We start from the raw sequence: 7500 nt of genomic DNA, 5'->3' as shown, positions 1-7500 counted from the left end.
GACTATATTTTTTTCTTTTAGAGCCTTAAAAAGCCGGTTTTAGACAAGATTTTAGACATTTGGCTCCAATAGCCTGAAATTTTTTTTGGGTCAAAATGACTCGATTTTGGTCTCCAAGTGTCTAAAAAGCCTTCCTTTTTTAGTCAAAATAACTGCATTTGGTCACCAAAGGTATGAAAAACAAATTTAGTCAAATTGACTGTATTTTTGTCTTTTAGAGCCTTAAAACGTGGGTTTTAGGCACGATTTTAGACATTTGGGCTCAAATGGCCTGAAAGATTTTTTTGGTCAAAATGACTCTATTTTGGTCTCCAAGTGTCTAAAAAGCCTTTTTTAGTCAAAATATCTGCATTTGGTCACCAAAGGTCTGATAAAAAAATTTGTCAAAATGACTGCATTTTTGTCTTTTAGAGCCTTAAAAAGCCGGTTTTAGACAAGATTTGTCTATAACTGGCCATTTGGGCTCCAATTGCCTGAAAAAAAAATTCGGTCAAAATGACTCTGTTTTGGTCTCCAAGTGTCTAAAAAGCCTTTTTTAGTCACAATAAATGCATTTGGTCACCAAAGATCTGAAAAAAACTAGTCAAAATGAATGTATTTTTGTCTTTTAGTGTCTTAACCGCCTTAGCGGTATCCCCGAGCGTGACTCGGGGTAGGAATTTTCTGCTATTAGCGGTATCCCCGAGTCACACTCGGGGTCAATGGGCAGAGCGTGCAGACAGCGCAGGGGAGCTTCTCTTACCTTATCCTGGCGATCCAGCGATGAGCTCTCATTGCTGTGACCACCAGCCGAGATCTCCGCCGCTCGTCTGTCGGTATGATGACTTCCTAGTTCCGTTCCCTGCAGCAGCAATGCTGCATGGGAGCGGAACTAGGGAGGGAAATTCAAAAAAAAAAAAAAAACGTTGCACAAAACACATAACACATTTTATATTATATATATGCATATATATATATGCATATATATATGCATATTTATATATATGCATATATATATATATATATGCATATATATATATATATATATATATATATATATATATGCATATATATCTATATATCTATATATATGCAAATATATATATATATATATATATATATATATATATACATATATATATGTATATATGTATATATGTATATATGTACATATATATATATACCTATATACACACACATATATATATATATATATAAAATTATATTATTGATTCGATTATAATTCATGCGTTATATATATATATATATATATATATACACACACACACATATATATATATATCTATATACACACATATATATATGTATATGTATATATATATATATATATATATATACACACATATATATGTATATGTATATATATATATATATATATACACACATATATATATAATATATAACGCATGAATTATAATCTAATCAATAATATAATTTTATTATATATATTATATATTAAATAATAAAATAATATTATTGATTCGATTATAATTCACTTGTTTGTGTTTCAAATTTATCACATCGGGGATGTCTACTAGAGTCTTCTTTTGGTCAGGTTTAAGTCAGTAATTACTAAGAATTGTAGGCCTATAATACATAACGCCAAATTTCCATGAAAAGAATTGTACCGCTTTTGGAACAGAATTCCTGACAGAATCATACCGCCAGGGAGGTTAAAAAGCCAGTTTTAGACCAGATTTGTCTAAAACTGGCCATTTGGGCTCCAATGGCCTGAAAAAACTTTTTTGGTCAAAATGACTCTATTTTGGTCTCCAAGTGTCTGAAAAGCCTTTTTTTGTCAAAATAACTGAATTTGGTCACCAAAGGTCTGAAAAATACTTTAGTCAAAATGACTGTATTTTTTTCTTTTAGAGCCTTAAAAAGGCGGTTTTAGACAAGATTTGTCTAAAACCGGCCATTTGGGCTCCAATGGCCTGAAATGAAATTTTCGGTCAAAATTACTCTGTTTTGGTCTCCAAGTGTCTAAAAATCGTTTTTTAGTCAAAATAACTGCATTTGGTCACCAAAGGTCAGAAAAATTTTTTTGTCAAAATGACTATATTTTTGTCTTTTAGAGCCTTAAAAAGCCGGTTTTAGACAAGATTTTAGACATTTGGCTCCAATGGCCTGAAAAAAATGTTTTGGTCAAAAATACTCTATTTTGGTCTCCAAGTGTCTAAAAACCTTTTGTTAGTCAAAATAACGGCATTTGGTCACCAAAGGTCTGAAAAAAAAATTAGTCAAAATTACTGTATTTTTTGTCTTTTACAGCCCTAAAAAGCCGATTTTAGACAAGATTTGTTTAAAACCAGCAATTTGGGCTCCAATGGCCTGAAAAAAATGTTTTGGTCAAAATGACTCTATTTTGGTCTCCAAGTGTCTAAAGACCTTTTGTTAGTCAAAATAACGGCATTTGGTCACCAAAGGTCTGAAACACAATTTAGTCAAAATGACTGTATTTTTGTCTTTTAGAGCCTTAAAAAGCCAGTTTAAGACAAGATTTGTCTAAAACCGGCCATTTGGGCTCCAATGGCCTGAAAATTATTTTTTAGTTAAAATGACTCTATTTCGGTCTCCAAGTGTATAAAAAGCCTTTTTAAGTCAAAATAACTGCATTTGGTCACCAAAGGTCTGAAAAAAATTAAGTCCAAATGACTATATTTTTTTCTTTTAGAGCCTTAAAAAGCCGGTTTTAGACAAGATTTTAGACATTTGGCTCCAATAGCCTGAAAATTTTTTTGGGTCAAAATGACTCGATTTTGGTCTCCAAGTGTCTAAAAAGCCTTCCTTTTTTAGTCAAAATAACTGCATTTGGTCACCAAAGGTATGAAAAACAAATTTAGTCAAATTGACTGTATTTTTGTCTTTTAGAGCCTTAAAACGTGGGTTTTAGGCACGATTTTAGACATTTGGGCTCAAATGGCCTGAAAGATTTTTTTGGTCAAAATGACTCTATTTTGGTCTCCAAGTGTCTAAAAAGCCTTTTTTTAGTCAAAATATCTGCATTTGGTCACCAAAGGTCTGATAAAAAAATTTGTCAAAATGACTGCATTTTTGTCTTTTAGAGCCTTAAAAAGCCGGTTTTAGACAAGATTTGTCTATAACTGGCCATTTGGGCTCCAATTGCCTGAAAAAAAAATTCGGTCAAAATGACTCTGTTTTGGTCTCCAAGTGTCTAAAAAGCCTTTTTTAGTCACAATAAATGCATTTGGTCACCAAAGATCTGAAAAAAAATAGTCAAAATTAATGTATTTTTGTCTTTTAGTGTCTTAACCGCCTTAGCGGTATCCCCGAGCGTGACTCGGGGTAGGAATTTTCTGCTATTAGCGGTATCCCCGAGTCACACTCGGGGTCAATGGGCAGAGCGTGCAGACAGCGCAGGGGAGCTTCTCTTACCTTATCCTGGCGATCCAGCGATGAGCTCTCATTGCTGTGACCACCAGCCGAGATCTCCGCCGCTCGTCTGTCGGTATGATGACTTCCTAGTTCCGTTCCCTGCAGCAGCAATGCTGCATGGGAGCGGAACTAGGGAGGGAAATTCAAAAAAAAAAAAAAAAAACGTTGCACAAAACACATAACACATTTTATATTATATATATGCATATATATATATGCATATATATATGCATATTTATATATATGCATATATATATATATATATGCATATATATATATATATATATATATATATATATATATATGCATATATATCTATATATCTATATATATGCAAATATATATATATATATATATATATATATATATATATATATATATATACATATATATATGTATATATGTATATATGTATATATATATGTATATATGTACATATATATATATACCTATATACACACACATATATATATATATATATATAAAATTATATTATTGATTCGATTATAATTCATGCGTTATATATATATATATATATATATATACACACACACATATATATATATATCTATATACACACATATATATATGTATATGTATATATATATATATATATATATATATATATATACACACATATATATGTATATGTATATATATATATATATATATATATATATATATATATATATATACACACATATATATATAATATATAACGCATGAATTATAATCTAATCAATAATATAATTTTATTATATATATTATATATTAAATAATAAAATAATATTATTGATTCGATTATAATTTACTTGTTTGTGTTTCAAATTTATCACATCGGGGATGTCTACTAGAGTCTTCTTTTGGTCAGGTTTAAGTCAGTAATTACTAAGAATTGTAGGCCTATAATACATAACGCCAAATTTCCATGAAAAGAATTGTACCGCTTTTGGAACAGAATTCCTGACAGAATCATACCGCCAGGGAGGTTAAAAAGCCAGTTTTAGACCAGATTTGTCTAAAACTGGCCATTTGGGCTCCAATGGCCTGAAAAAACTTTTTTGGTCAAAATGACTCTATTTTGGTCTCCAAGTGTCTAAAAAGCCTTTTTTTGTCAAAATAACTGAATTTGGTCACCAAAGGTCTGAAAAATACTTTAGTCAAAATGACTGTATTTTTGTCTTTTAGAGCCTTAAAAAGGCGGTTTTAGACAAGATTTGTCTAAAACCGGCCATTTGGGCTCCAATGGCCTGAAATGAAATTTTCGGTCAAAATTACTCTGTTTTGGTCTCCAAGTGTCTAAAAATCGTTTTTTAGTCAAAATAACTGCATTTGGTCACCAAAGGTCAGAAAATTTTTTTTGTCAAAATGACTATATTTTTGTCTTTTAGAGCCTTAAAAAGCCGGTTTTAGACAAGATTTTAGACATTTGGCTCCAATGGCCTGAAAAAAATGTTTTGGTCAAAAATACTCTATTTTGGTCTCCAAGTGTCTAAAAACCTTTTGTTAGTCAAAATAACGGCATTTGGTCACCAAAGGTCTGAAAAAAAAATTAGTCAAAATTACTGTATTTTTTGTCTTTTACAGCCCTAAAAAGCCGATTTTAGACAAGATTTGTTTAAAACCAGCAATTTGGGCTCCAATGGCCTGAAAAAAATGTTTTGGTCAAAATGACTCTATTTTGGTCTCCAAGTGTCTAAAGACCTTTTGTTAGTCAAAATAACGGCATTTGGTCACCAAAGGTCTGAAACACAATTTAGTCAAAATGACTGTATTTTTGTCTTTTAGAGCCTTAAAAAGCCAGTTTAAGACAAGATTTGTCTAAAACCGGCCATTTGGGCTCCAATGGCCTGAAAATTATTTTTTAGTTAAAATGACTCTATTTCGGTCTCCAAGTGTATAAAAAGCCTTTTTAAGTCAAAATAACTGCATTTGGTCACCAAAGGTCTGAAAAAAATTAAGTCCAAATGACTATATTTTTTTCTTTTAGAGCCTTAAAAAGCCGGTTTTAGACAAGATTTTAGACATTTGGCTCCAATAGCCTGAAATTTTTTTTGGGTCAAAATGACTCGATTTTGGTCTCCAAGTGTCTAAAAAGCCTTCCTTTTTTAGTCAAAATAACTGCATTTGGTCACCAAAGGTATGAAAAACAAATTTAGTCAAATTGACTGTATTTTTGTCTTTTAGAGCCTTAAAACGTGGGTTTTAGGCACGATTTTAGACATTTGGGCTCAAATGGCCTGAAAGATTTTTTTGGTCAAAATGACTCTATTTTGGTCTCCAAGTGTCTAAAAAGCCTTTTTTAGTCAAAATATCTGCATTTGGTCACCAAAGGTCTGATAAAAAAATTTGTCAAAATGACTGCATTTTTGTCTTTTAGAGCCTTAAAAAGCCGGTTTTAGACAAGATTTGTCTATAACTGGCCATTTGGGCTCCAATTGCCTGAAAAAAAAATTCGGTCAAAATGACTCTGTTTTGGTCTCCAAGTGTCTAAAAAGCCTTTTTTAGTCACAATAAATGCATTTGGTCACCAAAGATCTGAAAAAAACTAGTCAAAATTAATGTATTTTTGTCTTTTAGTGTCTTAACCGCCTTAGCGGTATCCCCGAGCGTGACTCGGGGTAGGAATTTTCTGCTATTAGCGGTATCCCCGAGTCACACTCGGGGTCAATGGGCAGAGCGTGCAGACAGCGCAGGGGAGCTTCTCTTACCTTATCCTGGCGATCCAGCGATGAGCTCTCATTGCTGTGACCACCAGCCGAGATCTCCGCCGCTCGTCTGTCGGTATGATGACTTCCTAGTTCCGTTCCCTGCAGCAGCAATGCTGCATGGGAGCGGAACTAGGGAGGGAAATTCAAAAAAAAAAAAAAAAAACGTTGCACAAAACACATAACACATTTTATATTATATATATGCATATATATATATGCATATATATATGCATATTTATATATATGCATATATATATATATATATGCATATATATATATATATATGCATATATATATATATATATATATATATATATATATATGCATATATATCTATATATCTATATATATGCAAATATATATATATATATATATATATATATATATATATATATATATATATATATATATATATATATATATATATATATATGTATATATGTATATATGTATATATATATGTACATATATATATATACCTATATACACACACATATATATATATATATATAAAATTATATTATTGATTCGATTATAATTCATGCGTTATATATATATATATATATATATATACACACACACATATATATATATATCTATATACACACATATATATATGTATATGTATATATATATATATATATATATACACACATATATATGTATATGTATATATATATATATATATATATATATATATATACACACATATATATATAATATATAACGCATGAATTATAATCTAATCAATAATATAATTTTATTATATATATTATATATTAAATAATAAAATAATATTATTGATTCGATTATAATTCACTTGTTTGTGTTTCAAATTTATCACATCGGGGATGTCTACTAGAGTCTTCTTTTGGTCAGGTTTAAGTCAGTAATTACTAAGAATTGTAGGCCTATAATACATAACGCCAAATTTCCATGAAAAGAATTGTACCGCTTTTGGAACAGAATTCCTGACAGAATCATACCGCCAGGGAGGTTAAAAAGCCAGTTTTAGACCAGATTTGTCTAAAACTGGCCATTTGGGCTCCAATGGCCTGAAAAAACTTTTTTGGTCAAAATGACTCTATTTTGGTCTCCAAGTGTCTAAAAAGCCTTTTTTTGTCAAAATAACTGAATTTGGTCACCAAAGGTCTGAAAAATACTTTAGTCAAAATGACTGTATTTTTGTCTTTTAGAGCCTTAAAAAGGCGGTTTTAGACAAGATTTGTCTAAAACCGGCCATTTGGGCTCCAATGGCCTGAAATGAAATTTTCGGTCAAAATTACTCTGTTTTGGTCTCCAAGTGTCTAAAAATCGTTTTTTAGTCAAAATAACTGCATTTGGTCACCAAAGGTCAGAAAATTTTTTTTGTCAAAATGACTATATTTTTGTC

Source organism: Pelophylax lessonae (assembly GCF_965119305.1).
Source record: "Pelophylax lessonae genome assembly, chromosome: 1".
NCBI lineage: Eukaryota > Metazoa > Chordata > Amphibia > Anura > Ranidae > Pelophylax > Pelophylax lessonae.
This window is presented reverse-complemented; position numbering follows the sequence as displayed.